General features: G+C 39.7%; 1 long non-coding RNA gene across 1 annotated transcript in view; it reads right to left on the reverse strand.

Moving 5' to 3' along the window:
- Nucleotides 1–1,552: 1,552 nt before the first annotated feature.
- LOC125106616 (uncharacterized) overlaps nucleotides 1,553–21,634 on the reverse strand; it is a 31,048-nt gene continuing 10,966 nt past the window's right edge. The window contains exons 3-4 of the long non-coding RNA XR_007129371.1: nucleotides 13,992–14,085; nucleotides 1,553–4,501 (exon numbers count right to left, since the gene is read on the reverse strand). This is a non-coding gene — a long non-coding RNA (uncharacterized LOC125106616). The remainder of the gene's footprint in view (nucleotides 4,502–13,991; nucleotides 14,086–21,634) is intronic.

Here is a 21,634-nt window from a genome sequence, read left to right on the forward strand (position 1 = left end):
CTTGGCTTATAATATCTGTCAGAGAAGGGTAATGTTTTGTGACATCGAATCACAATAGCATCTCAACTAATAAGGATATAATAGTAATAGATAATTGCCTAGAGTTACCCAGCATGAAACTATGACTTACCTTCTCCTTCTCTTTGTATTATTTCTCTATAAAATGAAATGATAGCATTGCTATAAACACCTAGCAGTCTCTGTTTATCCTGCTGCTCTGAAGAAATACGCTAATTATATGTTGAAGGAAAAGTTCTGTTTCTAATATATGAAGGGCATAATCCATGACTGTTAGTTCAGTCAACATTTATTAAGTCTGGTGAAGCTACAAAGAATGAAGAAGATATTGTAACCTTGCCCTAAAGTAACATACAATCTAATATTTCCTGTCATGATTTTCTGTTGGATTCCATATACCACACTTTTTTTTTTACATTATTTCTCATTTTTTCTATGACACTTTGATATTAAATGAAAGCGGAACACTGGAGAGCTGCACCGTATGACTGTCTGGATTTTGTTGAGCATTAATATCAACAGCCATCTCCTTTATCTCAAGATGTATACCCTCATTTACTAAAGAAACTTGGAAAAGGTAAACAGTTGGGAAGTAAATTTAAATCTAGTTCTATTAAAATGTCTTCGGTAAGCAATTCTTTATCTGCTCGAAAAGTGTCACACAAAACAAAAATCTATAGAGGCTTTGAATGTTTTGCCATATTTCTTGGAGAAGTACGGAAAAACTAAGATTTGCAAGCAAATAAGATGGAGTGGGCCTAATAACCGTTACTTTTAAGAAAAGAAACAGACAGCTCCTATAAATCAAATTTACTCACCAATGATGTCTTTCTACAGAATTTTGAAAATAAGCTTGGTTAGTATTAATCCAAAGACTGTAGTAATGATGCCATTGGTAAAGGAAAGGGGTCAGAGGTATAATGATGATAATAAAAATGACAATTAATGTGAACATTTCCAGAACTCTTTTGGTGAGCCAGGCACTGTCCTAAGCCCTTAGTGTATTTAATCAGAGTTCCCCCAGAGAAACAGAACCAACATGATGACTGATAAATAGTAGGTAGGAAGGTAGAGATTTATTCTAGGAATTAGCTCACATGGTTAATGAGACTCAGAAGTTGCACGCCAGCTGTCTACAAGTTGGAGACCCAAAAAAGCTGGTGGTCGAGTTCAATCCTAGTTTGGAGGCATCATTTTAAGTCACTCACACTTCTTCTGCACTCTTGAGGCATGCAATTAAATTAAAACTTTGTGGTTGATAACAGGAAATGTTTTTGAATTCCAAGGAAGAGTCTGGGACAGTGGTCCTTAGGGCTGTTGGCTGAACTACTGTGATGGAACCGGCCAGTTGATCAGTTCCAGTAACAAATCTCACTGGCTTTTCATGTCACTGACTGGTGGTTTCAGCATTATGTAGAAATGCTCTGGGATGTGGACATTATGGAACACAGCAAAACTGAGGGACCCATTAATTCAGGCTACAGTGAAGACGTGGGATTCTGCCACAAGCTGGTCTTAAGTAAGCTGCCCATTTTGAATGGCAGAGGCTTTCCTTTCAAATCTTTATCATTTGGAGTTATTTTGTACTTTCCGGTGTAGCTATAATTTCGGCACCATATTCTATCCCTTGAAATGATCTCCCCTCCTTTTCTAAGCTTCTGTGTGGTCGAGTTGATGACTATTCTAATTCCAGTCAGTTTCTTAATTCTTATTCTTGCTCTGAAATCTGACATTATACACTCTGTTTTAAGAATTTAGATAACTTCCTGGTTTGTTCTATAAAAGGGAAAACTGCTTTTTTTTTTTCCCTTTGCTAGATGGGTGTCTTTATCCCACCACCTCCCTGAATTAACTTAGCATTCACTTTGTACTGCTTTCTCACTGTCAAAAAAAAAAAAAAAAAAAAAAGCTATTTTTTTTAGTCATTTCCCTCTGTACTGTCACTTCACATTCACAGTTGCTAAGTGTTCCAGGAGCCCACCAGAGGGACTTTCTCATGGTGTGATTTGCAAACTTTGAAATCACACCCACCAGCAGAAGCACCATATGCTCTGGAGTTATACAGTAAACTGACAGGAGCATCTCATTTGTCATTTGAAATTCAGAAAATGTCAGCAATTTTCATACCCGGCAATTGCCTAAATGCCTCTCTGGTTAGCAAAGGGTAACATTTACCATAAATGTACATAAAAATATGAAATTTTATATTGTGATTCTAGAGGAATAATAATAGCAAAACCAGTATTAAAGACCCACACAAGTCAGTAAGCAGACAGATCAAATTTCTGCACTCATTCTGTATCATCTATGTGATCTCTAGGTGAATGGCTTTATCTATAAAGTTTATGGCATTTGTACATTTCACATTCTATGACACTGGTGATTCAAATGTGCCTTTTTATGATAAAATATAGTACCAAAGCATGATTTTTAGTCCATTGAAGGCAAATTTAACACAAGACATGAGATATTCCCTTTGTGATTAAGTGGAATTTTCATCCAACTGTCCATTGCCACAACAAAGCCAAGAGAGAAAACTACTTGGCAATTCTTCCTCATTAAAAGATGTTAATTACTGCTAAATACTATATACTTTCTATGTTATAAGGGTTCATCTAAATCAATGTTATTACAATATTAAAGAAATTAATAATGATCTCCAATCTAGTAAGTGTGGTCAAGCTAGACATTAGTGAGTACACATTAGTTCATATTTTTAAATGACTTGCAATGAAATTTCTGAACTGGTATCATACAAAGACTGGGATGTCCATAGTCTTGCACATTAAGCATATCTTTAATGTATTAACCACAGGACATGGTGGTGTGTCTTCCTCATACCTAAATAATGATGACATGATAGATTCAGAGTCAGAGATCATGGGAAGCTGAAGAATGGAACATAAGACTCTAGGTGTTTTTCATTCTGAACTCATCTCTGGCCAGAATAGCCTCCTTGAAATAAAAGGATATTGGACTGAGTTCTCTGTATCTGTAGAGCAGTAGATTATGAGTGGTAGGGATAGAAAAACTAACTGTTACTGAACTCCAGAAGTTTTCTTATTTGATGCAATAGTCTTCTGAGGTCCTATAAATACCTTTTTTTTTTTTTTTTTTTTTTTTTTTTTTGCAAATGAGAATCTGGGGGCTTAGAAGTGGAAATTTCCAAGTTTCTTCAATTAATAAGTGGCAGCCATAAAGTCCAGGCTTTCTGACCTCAGTTCACAGGTTTTGCCCACAAAATCATGCTCCCCGTTATGTAAAGGAAATCTGAAAACCTCATTTTGCTCTTTGAGCCAATATTTTCCCTTCCTTTACCATCTGTCCACAGTCCTGTTATGTTTGAGTTTTAACTCAAGAGGTGACTTGGAAAGGGAAGAACTCTAGCCTTGGATCTGACCTTGATAAAAAGAATAGCCTAGAAAAGTCATTTCATATATTTGAGCCCCGATTTCCTCACCTACAGAGCGAGTAACAACTCCAAGTCATTCTTGGGATTGTGGTGATGATAAAATAAGGTAATGTATTGGGAAAGAATGTATTTAGAAAATACAAAGTACAATAGGAGATAAGGTACTTTAGCTAAGTGCTACAGGGGAAAATGAGTAGAGAGGGTACACCATTTTTGGACTCTTCGTAGCCCACTCAGTGATCATTATTTTTAGATTTCTAAAATCCACAAATGGTTATAGGAAGTTGCATAGCTGAGTTATTACAGTACTGAATAGTTAGAAATATTAGCTCTAGGATTAGACAGATAAACTAAAGTTCCAAGCAAGGCTCTTCCCGTTTCTGTTTGTTTGAACTGAAGTATATTACTTTCTTTTTTTTTTAAGATTTATTTATTTATCTGATATAGAGAGAGAGTGCACGAGGCAGAGGGAGGGACAGAAGAAGAGAGAATCTCAAGCAGACGTTCTGCAGAGTGTGGAACCCGATCTCATGACCCTGAGATCATGACCTGACCCGGAGGCTTAACTGATGAAATCAAAGTCGGAGGCTTAACCGACGGAGCCATCTGGGTGCCCCTTAAGAATGAATATTACATCTCCCACCATCACTATCTCATCTGAAAGTTGTTTTAAAAAATTATGTACTATCTCATAGCCAGGGCCAACTTCATGAACATGCAACCTGAGAACTAACACAGAAGGGCCCCACACTTGGCGTAAAGCTCTGCTGTCACTAACTTGAAATTCTTCATAATTTCATCACAGAGTTCGTGTGTTGTCAGTGAAGTGCAGTGTGACAATGGAGCCTGCGCGGGGGGAGGCGATGTGCATGGTATGTGCCTCGGTGAGTTCCTTGTTCACTCCACAAGCAGATAACAGGATGCCCATGAGCACAGGATTCCAGGGGACCTATCATGTACAGGGGTGCAGTCAGATTCAAAGCAAGAATCAGGTACATGCAATGGGTCTCTAACTGAGTAAATGATGGCACGGACGGACTTAGAGGTATTCCTTCCCTTCGCAACCAAAACCTGTTGGAAAGAAAGAAAATAGATGTTCTAGTTGCAAGGAAAAAAAAAATGTAATTATGTATGGTGATGGGTTTTGACTTATTGTGGTGATCATTTCACAATATATTCAAACACTGAATCATTATGTTGTCCATCTGAAACTACTGGAATGTTATAGGTCAGCTCTATCTCCATTAAAGAAGAGAAGGCAGGGTTTGCAAAGAAGCAGGAACAACCAAGGAACCCTATCACACCCTTTCTTACTTGCATATCACTTCCCTGCATTAGGCAAACACTTACGCTGAAAATTATGAGGGTAAAGGAAAGGGAAAGATAGGGTAGCCCCTAGTTCTTCTTGCAGCCCTTACTTACTCAGCAATCAACCAAATGTAGAGAGTGTTGGTAGAAGGTGCACTTCTCAAGAAGTGAAATAAAAACATTTGAGCTAGTTTCTCATAGCTTCCACTACTCCGACGGGAACAAAAACGACAAAATAAAAAGCAACAAAATACACAAGCAACCCTAGTCGTGTAATTTTAGTGGTTTGGAAGGTAAGTTAAATATTATGTTTGTGTTTAAAATCAGCACACATAAATATGAAGATAAAAGGTAAATTTTACATTAGTAATCAGTAAAAAAAAAATGAACCACAATTAAGGAGCAAAGGGAAAAACACTGTGACGAAGTCAAGAGAGAGACCATGGAAGAAAGGGGAAAAGCTTTATATTTTAGTACCTTTTTGAACAAAAGACCCCAATTTCATTTTGCACTCAGTGCCACCAACTGTGTAGCCAATCTTTGTTTGTGAAATCATTTGGCAGAGTATCTCAGCCATATTCAATACCCAGTAAAGATTGGCTACTAAAGTTGTGATCTTTCCTGAAGTTTTAGGCTGTTAATAGTATAAAGAGGACACGGTGGAGGGCCCAGATTAATGCCCTAAATACTGTCTAACTTGGCAACACATGGTAACTAGACTTCTTGTGAGTATCATTTCTTAACATATAAAAATACTGAAATCTCTATGATGTACACCTGAAACTAACAAGATACTGTATGTCAAATATACTTCAATAAAAAAAATATTAACAGGGTGGCTTAGTGGGTTAGAGTCTCTGCCTTTGGCTCAGGTCGTGGTGTCGGGGTCCTGGGATCAAGCCCCGAGTCGGGCTCTCTATTCAGCGGGGAGCCTGCTCCCTCCTCTCTCTCTTTTGCCTGCCTCTCTGCCTACTTATGATCTCTGTCAAATAAATAAATAAAATCTTTAAAAAATATATCAACAATAAAAAAATAAAGTCTGGAGCACACTGATTCTGTATAGGTTAAAATTCACGTTCTTCAACTTTGTAGCTGTGTGATCCTGGTCAAGTCATTTAAGTAGTCTGGGTCTCAGAACATGACAGTGCAGACATCACGGGATTGTTGTAGAGAATCGGTGGGTCAACGAATAATGCCAGGAGAACATGTAAATGTTCATGAAACTTTTGCAACTATTTTGTTGTTGTTGTTGGGATACAAAGGAGGGAGAAGTTAACTCATTCTTGCCAAAACTCAGGAAACTTTACGGAGAAGATATTTGAGATTTCCCTTATGAACTGCACATTTCTAAGTAAAGTGAGTAGAAAAAAAAGGCCAGCCATGTAGACAGCTTGGAAGGGTCAACACCATTTACCGACTTTGGTGGCCAAGCCAGATTACTCAGAGCCATCTCCAAACTCTCAAAGAACTTCTTGTAGAGCTATTTAGGCTAGCATGCTATTCTCTTTACATGTTGATTTATGCTCCTAGGAAGACCACCATAAGAAAAAATAAAATTCTTTAGAAACACGTAGTTGTCAGAAACAATCCAAGAGCCCCTCACTGGAAGATTGCATAAGAGAATCTCTTAGCAGAATAAAATTGCTCCTAATGTACAGGCGAACCTGGGAATCCATCAGCGGCAGCTCTCGTCTGTTCATTTTATATAGTTGCCCAGTTTGACAAGAAATCCAGAGAAGGGCTGAGCAGTGTTGTCAGCATAAAGATGGGGGAGAAATGATGTACTAGGCTAATAAAAGGACTCACATAGGTCCCTGAAGTCATAAATCCTTCTTGCGGCTTTTAAAATCCGTTTCCTTTGTAGGATTTCGATGACGGAGCTTTGACAGAGTGCCTTTGCTATCCTCTCCCCTGCATGTGGGGAACCGAACTAAGTGCGTGGACAGAAGACAAAATGCAATATAACTTCCTGCCTTAACTACTCTGCTCCTCTTCCACGAGGAGATGTGGCAGCCTCGCTGATGGAGACAAGAACAGAGAGGCGCCGGCCTCCCCTCCCCGCCCAGAAGCCTGCCTCAGTTCCCCTGCCTTCCTCTCCGCATAAACTCCTGACTGCCTCCTTCCCACGCGTGCTTACGGACTGATTCTCTTAGGCACAATCTATATCCTGACATGAATCTGTAGTGCCTTCAATAAGTAGGTGGGTTTCTTTTTGGTTTTAAGTCAGATTCGTCAGGTAAATCTGGCATGGGAAATACTGCCAAGTATGCACTGGGTTTTGACTTACCCCATCCTATGAGCAGTATTCACGGATTCCACAAACTGGTCATCCTGGAGCAGGAGCCATGACCACAGTGTTGGAGGAGGCCCTTGAAGGGCACAGGATGTCGGGCTGCCCTGAGCACTGGCCCCGGGGAATCAGGCAATCAGAGGCTCCCCAGCCCCTTCTCCATCTTTGGAATGTATGCTCCGCCCACTATTCTCAGAGCTCTGGAGATTTCAAGAATACAACCTTGGCTGTATAGTGTTGCCGAGTCCACAAGGGCCATCCACATGGCCCATCTACGTGACTGAGCCTCATTAAGACCTCTATGTAAAGTTTTGCAAGCCTCTTTTTTTTTTTTTTTTTTAAATTTGACAGATCACAAATAGGCAGAGCAGCAGGCAGAGAGAGGAGGAAGCAGGCTCCCTGCTGAGCAGAGAGGCGAATGATGGGGGGTGGGGGCTGGATTCCAAGCCCCTGGGATCATGACCTGAGCAAAGGCAGAGGCTTTAACCCACTGAGCCACCCAGGTGCCCCTTGCAAGCCTCTTGTGTAAGTTCCCTTGCTTATCAAAGCTGCTACCCGCTGGGAGGCCTGGGCGGGGGGGCAAGGCGGGGGTGGGGGGATCCCTCAGTTAAGTGGTCAACTCTTGATTTCAGCTCAGGTCGTGATCTCTGGGTGGTGAGATCAATGGAGCCCCTCTTTGGTCTCTGTGCTGGGCCTGGTGCCTCCTTGAAATTCTCTCTCTCCTTCAGCCCCTTCCTCCCACCACCCCCACAAAAAATAAAACAGAAACTGTCCCCTACCAATTGGGAATGGTTTCCCTCTTTCTTTGGTCTCTCCTTGTCCTCTGGGTCTGGGGCCAGTTTCATATTTCTCTTTGGGAACTCCTGGAGTTGCCAACAAATAGAGCCTCCCTGTTTCTGTATTTAAGATAAACTGCTTTCCTGCAATTTGAAAATACTTCCCGTGTTTATATTAATTCAGGTAACATGCAATTAGGAAAATAAACTGGTAAATGCCATTATAAACTGTACTATCCAAAAGAAAATACTAATGTACTTTTATTGTTGGTGTTTCCATTTACCCATCTATTGCTTTTGTTTATACAGTGTAAATAGTTTCAAGTTGCTGGAGATATATAGGAACATAAATGCCCTCCCCACAATAAAGATATTTAAAACAAATAATAAAAAATACAATACAATAAAAATAATAAAAAAAATTCTACCTTTAAAAAATAAATCTGAACTAGTTTTCCCTTCAACCAACAATGGCAAGCAGTATATTTATTGTAATCTTGCTGTCAGCGCCCTGAATGTGAGGGTATGTTTCACTATGTCTCATTTTCCTCTATCAAGAGACAGGTCTCATCAGTGCGGGTCCCAGAGAGAAGGCATGGAGCAGAGCCACAGCTCGACCCAATATAGTGGGAGCCAGACACGAACTTGAGCCACCCCTGAAAGCAGCATTCCTTCATCTAGTGGAAGAGTCAATGCAGCATTCAGATTTATAGCAGAAATCCCGTCCTACCACTTCATAGCCACTTTGCAACCTTTATTTTCCTTGTGCGTCTTGAACCTACATGGCATCCACTATACGTCTGTCATTGGTACCAAATGATCGTGGGCCATTTTACCAGGTTCGTTTTGCTCTTAGAGGATGAGAATTGCTGCCACTAGATCTCTGTCTACTGCTCCTGGGGTTGATGGAGGCATTGGATGTGCAGTTCTGTATACCTTGGGGTTGGGCGAAAAAATTGTTCCTGGTATGAGGCTGGACCAAAAGAGTTTTCACATGGAGCTACCTGTAGCAACTCAGGCAGGAAAAAAAAAAAAGAATCCAGATGGTGGTCAAGAAGAGCAGTGAGGGTTGCAGTTAAAATTGTGGAACTAATTGTCATGTCTGAATGACAAGATGAGTAACAAGAGACCCAAGATAAGGAGCCTAAGACTTAAGACAATAAAGTGTGAGAGAGTATTTGAGGGGTACTTTTTTTTTTACAGAGCCACAGAATCCCAAAGACATTCAAAAGAATGTTCCTAAGGCTCTGAAGACAATTCCAAAATAGCAATTCCAAAAATGTTTTCATCAGTGACAAAGTGACATTGAAGAAAGTGTATAAACATCCCTAGATGCCTACTTTGGAGAAAAAAGCACCTATTTGGGTGTGTGGATTCTGGCATATTTGTTAAACATCACACATATTACTTTAGAGTGACTCTTTAAATATGCAATATGTTCAGATGTGGGAAAAACCAACCCAGAACACTGGTGTGTTTTATTTCTTTATTGCTAGAGGTCCGATCCTTTTCTTTGTTGTTTTTTTCAAAACACAGTCTTCTTATTTGAAAATATTTATGTGTGTACGAGAGGATAGGAGATTTTTGTACATTGTTCTTTGAAACTTTTTTTTTTTCTACATTACTGCATTCTCACACATCTTTTTCCATGGGGCAGAATGACTCTGGTTTTCTTTATAACCATCAGCTCACAAATCCACAGGGACTCTCCATGGCACGGCTTATGATAACTTTCCAGTTCTCAAAGATTTGGGGGAAAAACTATATTAACTTTATATCAGCAGATGAAGCAACTTGACTTTATTTGAAACCTTTTTTTTTTTTAAGATTTTTATTTATTTATTTGACAGAGAGATCTCAAGTAGGCAGAGAGGCAGGCAGAGAGACGGGGGGAAGCAGGCTCGTTGCTGAGCAGAGAGCCCAATGCGGGGCTCAATCCCAGGACCCTGGGATCATGACCTGAGCCAAAGGCAGAGGCTTAACCCACTGAGCCACTCAGGCGCCCCTATTTGAAACCTTTATCAGCCTGACCCCATAAGGACACATACCTTGGTTTATGGGCTGTCAGTAGATCCGGCGATAGAGCTGATGACTGTGATTGAAGTTATAGTCTAAATTTCACCAGTTTGCTTCGAGATTTGGGCTAAGTCTCTTTGCCTTCTGAAATTGCAGTTTCTTCTCCCAGTGCTTCCCACCCACTTCACAAAGAATGAATATTAACTTCAAAGGGCTTTGAGCACTCCTGAAGAAAGGCACGCCTCCAAATACAAGGTATTAAGTAATCTGAAAGGCTCCACTTCATGATTATCATATAAATAATCAGGAGGCTTACCAAAAGAACGGTTATTTTGTGCTAAAACCGGTTAGGTAATAGTAATAATAAAAATGCACAGAAAAGGCAGAAACTAACACATGTCCTAGAGATAGGTACACGGTAACCCTTCATTCAGCTGGGGTATAAATAAAAGTTAATCAATAAGCAAACTGTAAGGTATTTTATACTGTGGATGTGAATGATTTTTGATTATTGTCATCTCCATTTGACTGAGAACACAAAATTAGCACAGAGGACAAAAATTTGGCAAAATGCCCAACATTGTCGTTGACCAGCAAATGAAACCACAGAGAGATACGTACACAACCAGTCGGATGAATAAAAGTAAAAAGATCGGTGTTACCAAAGATGGGTGAAGATTTAAAGCAATCGGAACACAAATAAATTGCTGGGGGGCGATGTTCATTGGTGGAACTCCTTTGGAAATGGGTATGGGAGTTTCTTAAAAAGTTAAACATAACCTGTACAATAACCCCACAATTCCACTCCTAGGTATCTACCCAATAAAAGTGAAAACAGATGTGCACAACCATGTATAAGAAAGTTCATAGCAAATTTATTCATAGAAGTTTAAACTAGAAATAACCCAGATGTCCATCCATAGGTGAAAATATTGTGGTATAGTCATAAAATTGGATACCACTCCTCAGTAAAAAGGAGAAAACTCCTGATACAGCACCAATAGGGATATAGCTCACAGACATTATCTTGCATGAAAGAAACCAGATAGCCGAGCATATCAACAGCTTGGCAATGACTATTCTGCTATTAGAGCCACAAAGACTGGTTCTCATTTCCACAGCACGCTTATTGTCACACAAACGCACGCATGCACACACACGCACCCATGCGCACACAGATACACACAATTTCTGGCTCGCAAGAATGTAAAATCATTACATTAAGTCCATAAAAACAATTTTAAATTTAGGGGCACCTGGGTAGCACAATTGGTTGAGACCGACTTTTGGTTTAGGTTCAGGTGGTGATCTCAGGGTTGTGAGATCAAGCCCCATGTTGGGTTCCATGCTCATGGCGTCTGCTTGAGATTCTCTCTCCCTCTCCCTCTGCCCACCCCCAGCCAACCCCGCTGGCTTGTGCTCTTTCTCTCTCTAAAATAAATAAAGTAATTAAAAAAATAACTTTAAATTTTTGAATGCTTTCTACATGTGGTAGGTGTTTTATATTCATTGTAACATTTAATGGGTATGGTTCTATTATTATCCCCATTTTATGGACAAGAAAACTGAGGCCTGGTAAGGGCAACTGCTATCACATGGCTAGAAATGAAGAGTTGGGACTTGCACTCTCATCCATCTGAGTCCAAATCCTGTAGGAGAAACCAGTGACCTCAGCTGTTAAGTGCTAGGCTTTGCTTTGACAAAATATGAAACTTAATTCATCAGCACTTACTAACCTAGGTTGATTTATCACACTGCAATAAAGAAGAAATGAATCATGGAGCATGGATTATTTACTATATTTCTAAATTTATCAGGACCTTGTTGTCAAGAAGGAAGAGAAAGCCTTATCCAACCTGGAAACAAGAACACGGGTCGCTTGCAAGGAAGGGTCCACTGCAGAAAGGCGGGCACAAGAGAGTTTCCTGCGGTAGTCACACATATGGACAGGATTCAGGTCATGGGCTTCCAGTTTCCAGAATTCATGTGCCTACTTCTGTTCCTCACTTCTGCCTGCCCCAGAATCTTCGAGTTAAATCCATTCCTCTTATTTCTCACACCGTACTGCCAAGTCACATCATCTTTGTTCTCACTTCACACACAAGGACTCAGATCTCACTTATTCCGGGAATGAAGGCAAGATGTGAGTATTTAAATAGTCTCAACTCCACTCCTCCCACAACACATACACATGCCTATTCATGTACACGTGTGTGTACATGTGCGTACACTTATGTTGAGGAGGACTTAATATCAGTCATTCTCCCATGTACTCTGATGATGACCAAGGGGCTTCCTGAGTCCCTTCCCTGACACCAAGTCCTGGGGTTTGGTGGCCAAAAGGCAATCACTGGCATCCCCTGTGCTACCGCCTGGGATATATCAGCTCTCAGGAATAGGTTGCCACTTGGATCACCCCTGCCCCATTCTGCTCTTCCTGGTCCCCCTTCTTGGGGCGACTAACACCTTGCCTCTTAGCCTCATAAAGGGGCCCAAGCCCTGCTCTACCACAGAGACACCCCTAGTTAGCCATACCTTCTGCTCCCTGACCATAAACCCCACAAACCAGATTCTTTCCTAGGGATCTCTATGCATGGTAGGATACTCTCTTTGAGGATGATGTTCTTATAGTCTTTAAAAATGGATTCTCCTGGGGGGACTGGCTAGCTCAGTCAGCAGAGCATGTGACTCTTGATCTCGGGGTTGTGGGTTGGAGCCCCACATTGGGTGTAGAGATTATCTAAAAATAAAATCTTAAAAAATAATAAAATATTTAAAAAGCAAAAAAAAAAAATCAACTGGAGGTGGTGGGGGCAATAACCCTGATTTATGGTGTTTATCGACTTCTGTGGTAAAGATACTTCCACCAGGACCAAACTCAGGCTACCAACACGATAGTCACTTATCGGAAGCTGGAACAGATGGGCAGCGATGCTAGGTAAAGAGTATTTCTGCTGTGCGGACACCATGGGAGAAAGAACCTCCAAAGCATCCATGATGGTAAAATACAAGGGAATCAGGAAGTAATATATTTGATTGTTTATTACCTTTATTTGTCATATAATTTATTTTATTCATAAAGTCATATAATTTAATTTTTTGCAATGGCTCTGCTTAACGAGATTCCTAAACACTTAACAGTTGACCCTCACAAGTAAGGGTGGCTGGCTTTAGCCCACCACTGCTGGAAGACAGGGCTCACCCTGTTATTCATGACCATAGGCCAACTTTCAGGCACATGTAGGCATCCAGTAACTCTATTATAGTCAATGAGTGAAAACAATGAATAAATAACGTATTTCTGACCCGGGCAATAAAAAGAAGTTGTATGAACAAGCATTCCATGTGAAAAAATACTGTAATTTAACATTTGTTGGTTCCATAAATATTCAGTGAGCACCTACCAGGGGCCATGCACTGTTCTAGGAGCTAAGATAGAAGAGGAACTGGACGGACATGTGACTGTCCTCAAGAAGCATAAATCCAGGGGGACAGTAAGAAATAATTTAGCGGGTTTCCCATTTCCCCTTCTACTATGATCCCTCCTCACCCCCAATCAGAAGCGGTACTTCGCTCAGGGGTAGCTCACTTCCCTTTCAGTCTTTGTGGGCGCCTTCTTTCTCCCCTACAGCCCTCCCCCACCCTATCTGACTCCACCGGAATAATCTAGGACCTCTCGGCTCTTCGCTGTGTTTTTACTTTTCTCTTTCCAAACTTTCCGAAACCTACTTCTTTTATTACCACAGCTCTCTTTGGGAAAAGAAACTCCTAATAATTAAACATATTCTGTATATTAGGCATCTATATATCGATTAATTCTCATTATAGCTCAGATGATGTAATATTATTATCCTCATTCTTAGATGAGAAACCTGAGCTATTTGGGTTTTTCTTTCAAATTATAAAGGTAGGACTTAAGGCTGGATCTAAGTGCCAAGTTCACATTCTTTTCTTTACAGATTTCCTCTTAGCTCTCCAAAGAGCATTACTTGACTTATGCTTGTTTAGGTGTTCCTACCATCTTATCTTAGCTTATCTTTGAGATTATAAGGTTTAAAAATATAAGAGTATTGTTTCTGTATACTTAGAATAATCAGAGTTTAATAAATTTGGTTGACAAATTTTATGTAAGTCTGTTTGATTTTATAAAAGTAATACATGATTGGGGTACCTGGCTGGGTCAGTCAGTACAGCATGTGATTCTTGGTCTCCGGGTTGTGACTTCGAGTCCCATGCTGGATGTAGACATTGCTTAAAAACAAAATCTTAAAAAGAATAAATGATCAAACACAACTTACACAACTGTAAGGAATAAAATAAATCATCTTTTGCTTTTACTACCCTGGGACATTCAATTATTACTATTTATTTCCAAGTTTTTCTATGTATAAATTTATAAGTATAATTGACATAATACTTTATATATACTTTGATTTTCTTACACTATTAATAGTACCAAACTAGTAACAGTACAAATATATGGATACTACATTTTACTATATGCATACAATTAAATACTCTACAGCTATGAAAATTAATATATTATTTTTGCATGCAACATGGATAAAATGCAAAACTATAAATTTGAATGATGAAAACCATACATAATTATATGTATATTGTTTGAATGCATTTAAAGTTTAGCAAAACTAAGATATACTATTAGAAGATAGTGGTTGCATTTGGGGAAGAGGTGTTGGTAGTGACCTAATGTATATTAATTTGCAACTTTTTGTGCCTGTGTGTGTTATCAAATTGGCCTCCTACAAAATTGTGCCAACTTACCTTTCTACTAGCAGTAGATGGAGTGCCCACCTACTCATACAGTTGTCCACATTTGGTATTATTAATCCACTGTTAACATTACTAGGCTGATCAATAGAAAGTGGTAAGTCTTCTATTTGCTGTTTCTTGACTATTAGTGAGTTTGAACAACTTTTTATAAATTTAGCTACCTATGTTTTATAAAGTACCTCTTTATGACTTTTGTCCATTTTTCTACTAGAATGTATTTTTTCATCGGTAAGCTTTTTATACATCAAGGCTTTGAATTTTTTCTCTTCTTGTGCTAACTTCATTTTACTTTAAGAACTTTATTTTCAAATATTTATGGATTCACAGGAAGTTGCAAAATACACTACAGAGTTCCTGTGTACCAAGTTTCCTGCATTGGTAACATCTTTACATTAATTGTAATGTATTATCAAAACCAAGAGGGGTGCCTGGGTGGCTCAGTGGGTTAAGCCACTGCCTTCAGCTCAGGTCATGATCCCAGGTCCTGGGTTCGAGCCCCACATAGGGCTTTCTGCTCAGCGGGGAGCCTGCTTCCTCCTCTCTCTCTGCCTGCCTCTCTGCTTACTTGTGATTTCTCTCTGTCAAATAAATAAATAAAATCTTTAAAAAAAAAAAAAAAAACAAGAAACGGCCATTGGTAAAAAATGGTTAAATGGGTTACAGACCTATATGGATTTCTTCATTTATTTTTAAATCTATTAATGGAGATCTTAAACATCAAGTTTAATGCATTCCTTCTTCTTCTTTTTTTTTTTAGTGATTTACACTTCTAGTTTCTAGTTCCACATATAAGAGCTTGGATGTCACCACTCCACCTTAAGAACAAGGAAGAAGCTGAAGGGACTGAAACATCGATAACTCTTCTTGGATCTGCAAGAGAGAGGAGGACCCAGGGCAAACCACCACCTCCACGATTGCAGAGACAGACAGGCAAATACAAAGAGCTATAGTTTAGGAGAGCCGAGACTCACAAGCGGAAACCACTTCGGGAAGCAGCGCCAGGGTAGGAAAATCCGAACTTAACTGATGAATTGCCAGAGGCTCAGTGCAGACAAGTCTGACTAAGTTAAAAATTCCAAAGGGACCCAGTCATAGGGGAGCCCTAACAATATTTTGAGATTCACCCCTTAGGAGTGCAACCACATTCCCACAGTAAATATAAGAGAAAAATCGCCCTGGGCTTCCAGAGCGGGAGAGGAAAGGAATTACTTTGAAATACCTCAGAGGATTCTCCTTTTAATAAGACCTACCGTCAGGGGAAAGAGTTAACCAGATTCTAACCTAGTCAGGTATTATCAAAGTGTGACTAACCTGAGGAAGGGAAATACCCAATTCCAGCTCGCTCTAACCATCCTGTCCTACTTAAGGAGGGAGAGAAAAACTTAGAAACACTTGTGAAGTTCGGAGTCCACAGTCACAGTCTTACTAAAAGACTGAGACCTAATCATAGGACCATAGAACGCTTCCCCACCCCCACACCTCATCACCACATTACTAAAGGTCTATTTATAACAGTTCCTTTTACCCAGTAGACCATGTTTAGCTATCAAGAAACAATTAGAGGGCACCGGGAAAGGCAAAAATCACAATTTGAAGAGACAGATTAAGCATTAGAAGCAGACAAGGCAGAGATGTTAGAATTGAATTATTATAGATGGGGAATTTAAAACGACTATGAGGGGCACCTTGGTGGCTCAGTCCGTGAAGCCTCTGCCTTCAGCTCGGGTCATGATCCTGGGGTCCTGGGATCGAGCTCCATATTAGGCTCCCTGCTCAGTGGGGCATTTGCTTCTCCTTCTGCCCCTCTCCCTGCTTGTGCATGTTCTGTCTCTCAAATAAATAAATCTTTTAAAAAATAAATAAAATAATATGACTGGTATGCTAAGGGTGCTAATAGATAAAGTAGACAACGTGAAAGAACAGATGGGCAATATAAGCAGAAAGAAATTCCAAGAGGGGGGGAACAAAATAAAATGCTAGAGATAAAACAAAAACACTGCAACAGAAATGAGGTATGACTTTGAGGATCTTGTTCTGGACACTACCTAAGAAAGAACTTCTGAGCACCTGAGTACTACTGATATATAATGAAATAGCCTCTAATATTCATGACATTTTGAGGATTAAAATGCCAAAAGACGTATTAAACTAATAAAAACCCAACAACTGGATTTCAACATTCAATGCATTGTAATGAAGAGACAAAAATCAAAGTATTTCTAAGCCACCTGTCACAACATGTAAAAATGGTAAAAGAAAAATTGGGCTAGAATTAGAAACCTGAAATGTGCACTTTCTCAGAAATAATATCTACAAATGTGGATTCTGATTGTAATAGGGAGGTAACACTCTGTGCTTTCCTTTCTATATGGGAGTGAAAAAATTGCAGGTTAGAATTAGGGGAAAATATTAAAACCTATCAATCATCTGCAAAAGGATTAGGATAAGGAAAAAAAAAAGATTACCCTATCCCCCATCTGTAAAATGGGGCAGTAAACTGGACTTCGTAAGACTGTTTGGATACAGGTGTTTGCACATTATCCACCCACCTTCACCGACACTGCCACCTGTCTAGCCCTAAGCACTATTCCTTCTTGGTGGTCAGTTGATTGCAATGGTCCCTTAACTGGCTGCCCTTGCTGTGGCCTGCTCCACTACAATCCACTCTCAATACAGGAAGAGTAATCATCTTAAAACCTAATTCAGATTGTGTCACTCCTCTGCTTAAGTTCTTATGGGCTTCTCATTCCCTTACCTACTCGAGATAGGTAGAAGAGTCCAACCCCCATACTATAGCCTACAAGGCCCTCCACTCACCTCTTGGATCTCCTCTCTCTCTCAAAACCTTTTCTCACTTATCCTCCTGCTCCAGTTAAAGCCTCTAGACAGGGGCTTTGTTTGCTGTTCTTTCTGGAACACCTTTTCTGTGGACCTTCTAGGCCACCTCCTTCTTTTCATCCAGGTCTTTAGATAATATACCAATAGTATCCTTGAAAACCAAACAGCAAAGAGCATAAAGTCTGAGAAAAACAACAGAATATCCAAGACAACTATACACGGTGTAAAATACACATAATGAGAATACCAGAGGAGAAGAAAGAGAGGAAGGAACAGATGAATTATTTGAAACAATAATGACTGAGAATATCCTCAAGTGATTATCAGACAGCAAACCACATATCCAGGAAGTTTAGAGAATACCAAACAGGATAAATTCCAAAAACAGAATGCCTAGGCTTATCAATTTCAAACCAGAGAAAGTCAAAGGAAAAAATCCCGAAAGAAACCAAAGGGTTTCTGGGGCACCTGGGTTGCTCAGTCGTTAAGCGGCTGCCTTCAGCTCAGGTCATGATCCCAAGGTACTGGGATCAAGCCCCACACTGGGCTCCCAGCTCAGTGGGAAGCCTTCTTCTCCCTCTCCTGCACCCCCTGCTGGTGTTCCCTCTCTTGCTGTGTCTGTCAAATAAATAAATAAAATCTTTAAAAAAAAAAAAAAAGAAAGAAAAAGAAAAGAAAGAAAGAAAACCAAAGGGTTTCCAAAACCAAAATCTTACCTATAGAGGCACAAAGATAAGAAGTACATCTTTCTTGGGGCACCTGGGTAGCTCAGCCAGTTGAGGCGCCAACTCTTGCTTTTGGCCCAGGGCATGAACTCATGGTTAATGGGATGGAGCACCACAACAGGCTCCATGCTCAGAAAGGAGACTGCTTAAGATTCCCTCCCTCTGCCTCTCCCCCGACTCCTGTGTCTGTGCGCTCTCATGCTCTATCTCTAAAAGAAATAAATCTTTAAAAAAAAAAAAAAAACAGAAGTACATCTTTCTTCATTCTGGAGGTCACTAGTAGTCTTTCCATACCAGAATTTTACAAATTCCATATTGTTAGATTACTGCTGGAATTTCTTAAGGAAATTCTAAATGGGCTTGAAAATTCTGGTGTCAACCATGTACGTTTCCTTTTCTTCTTGTGAGAGCAAATCTAATATTATCAAGGGTCATTGTACTCTCACACTAAGAAATCTGCATATTTGCACTATTGTAAACAGAGTCACATCAGTGAATCCTTTGATTAGAACTTGTGTAGTTTATGAAATGTGTTCCTTTATTTAAAAAAAAAAAGTACTTTGTGAAAAACTCATATTTTGGGGTACCTAGGTGGCTCAGATGGTTAAGCATCTGTCTTCAGCTCAGGTCACATTCTCCAGGTCCTGGGATTGAGCCCCATGTCAGGCTCCCAGCTCAGCAGGGAGTCTGCTACTCCCTCTCCCTCTGCTACTCCCCCTGCTTATGCTCTCTCTGTCTGTCTCTCTCTCTCTCAAATGAATAAATAAAATCTTAAAAAAAAAAAACCTCGTATTTTTACATCCTATACACGGCATCAGGAAGATGTAAAATAATTTTATTGTAGGCTTACACAATATTTTGCCCTAGAAACAGTAGCCCAGTAAAATCTGTGGATATAGAACTGTGTACTATTTCTATTCCTGCTGCTTTGCAGCCCTGGGGGAACGATGCCAGCCCTGATTGTCTGGACCCTTTGGAGTTTCTAAGTCTCTCTCTCACCTCAGGGGGAGATGGCTGAAGGCAGTGCAGTTGCATTTGGAACATTATTTGAGCACCGAATTTGACTGAGGATAAAGGGCATGTGCAAACTTTTCAGGAGCCTCTGCCTATTGAAATGTAGCAGTCTCCATCTCATTATAATTAAATAAAGGAATCAAGGCTTAGTCTGGCCCATGCAGTGGAGATTTCTAAAATTGGCAGAACCTAAAACATGTGCACTTAAATAGTTTTATTTAATTTTTTAAAAGATTTTATTTATTTATTTGAGAGAGAGAGAGTGAGCATGTGCACAAGCAGGGAGAGGGGCAGAGGGAGAAGCAGACTCTTTGCTGAGCTGGGAGCCCGATATGGGGCTTGATCCCAGGACCCTGGGATCATGACCTGAGCTGAAGGCAGACACTTAACTGACTGAGCCACCCAAGTGCCCATTTTTTAAAAAAATTTTTAATCATTATGAATGATACTACAATAAATATTAATATATGGTGTTTCTATCTTTAACATTTTTTCAGTTATTTCCTTAGGATAAATCCCTAAAAGTAGAACTTCTAAGCCAAAGAATATGCTCATTTACAATCATTTGGCACATATTGCCAAAACACCCATTTGAAAGCTATACCGATTCATATTCTTACCAATGGAACATAAGAATATTCATTTCCTACATCTTTACCAACACTGGTCATGGACATCCTTTGTAACTATTGAAGAATTTAATGTCTAATATAAAACAGATCATGTTGCTCCTCTATTTTAAAACCTCCAAAATTTCTTCATTGTTCATAGGAGTCACTCTCAACCTTTTTGGTAGCAGGACCTCTTCATGGTTTTAAAAAATTATTCAGGGCCCCAAAGAGCTTTTATTTACATGGGTTACACTTATTAATATTTTCTGCATTATAAATTAATATGTTACTATAAGTTAACATAAACAAAAATTTGAATTTTTAATTTAATACATTAAAAAATAAACCCATTATGTGTTAACACAAATAACATGTTTATGAGAGATAAACTATTTTCAAAAAAAAAAACCCACTAGTGAGACATATGGCATTGCTTTACATTTTTGCAAATCTCTTTAATTACTGGCTTAAAAGATATTCTATTATAGTAGAAGCAGAAGTCTCATATCTGTTTTGGCATTTAATTTGTTGCAATACTGCACATCATGTAGCCTTTGGAAAACTTTCCTGTACACTCAGGAGAGAAAGAGAATGAAAAGTAAACAATGTCTTAGTATTATTATGAATGTACTTTTGGCCTCTTGGACTCCCTTAGTATTATTATGAATGTACTTTTGGCCTCTTGGACTCCCTTAAAGGTTCTTGGAGACCTTAGAGGTCTGCAGACAGTACTTAGAGAACCATAAAATCCAAAGGATCAAGTCCAACTCTAGCATGCCATGAGTCCTTTCTTGATTCAACCCTAAACTTTCAACAATTATTCTATCACGCTCATTCTTACAGCCATACAGAAGTCCCAAATATAATATGCATTTTCAGTCCTATATGTTTTTATAAATACTATTCTCACTTCCAGGAATGCCTGTCCCTGGTGACTATATTGAGATTTGAGGGAACTCAATAAATTATAACCCTCTCCAAGCTCTGAATAAACTAAGAAAACAAAAACAAAACAAAACAAGCAGAGAGAGAACCAAGTATCACTTTCATTACCAACATGGCTGATTGTGAAGGACAGAGCTAGCTTATATTTGGCAGCAATGGGCTTCTTGATACGCTCACCCCAGAACTGCACAGATACACCCACCCAGATGTAGACAGTGCTGGGCAACTGCGGGCCTCCATGCTCCATTATTAAATTTTTTTTCAAATATTTTATTTATTTGAGAGAGAGAGAGAGCATGGGAGAGAGCAAAAGCACAAGCAGTGGGTAGGGGCAGGGGGAAAAGCAGACTCCTGCTGAGCAGGGAGCCCAATGTGGGATTAGATCCCAGGACCCTGGGATCATGACCTGAGCTGAAGACAGACGCTCAACCAACTGAGCCACCCAAGCGCCCCTCCATTATTAATTTTTTTTTTACAGCTTTATAAACATATATTTTTATCCCCAGGGGTACAGGTCTGCGAATCGCCAGGTTTACACACTTCACAACACTCACCATAGCACATACCCTCCCCAATATCCATAACCCCACCCCCTCTCCCAACCCACTCCCCCCATCAACCCTCAGTTTGTTTTGTGAGATTAAGAGTCACTTATGGTTTGTCTCCCTCCCAATCCCATCTTGTTTCATTTACTCTTCTCCTACCCCCTCAACCCCCCATGTGTTAAATTTTGAGAAAGAGAAAAAGGGCTTGCTCCCAAGAGGAGAAAGGAGGAAAGACTTGAGCTACATGCAATCCTGAGTTCCTTATCCCAGAGTCAACAAGTAGGTACACCGCATCATCTTTCCAGAAGGTAGATGACTACAGGGAAAAGCCGGGAGAAACTG

This window comes from Lutra lutra, chromosome 8 (assembly GCF_902655055.1).
Source record: "Lutra lutra chromosome 8, mLutLut1.2, whole genome shotgun sequence".
NCBI classification, from domain to species: domain Eukaryota; kingdom Metazoa; phylum Chordata; class Mammalia; order Carnivora; family Mustelidae; genus Lutra; species Lutra lutra.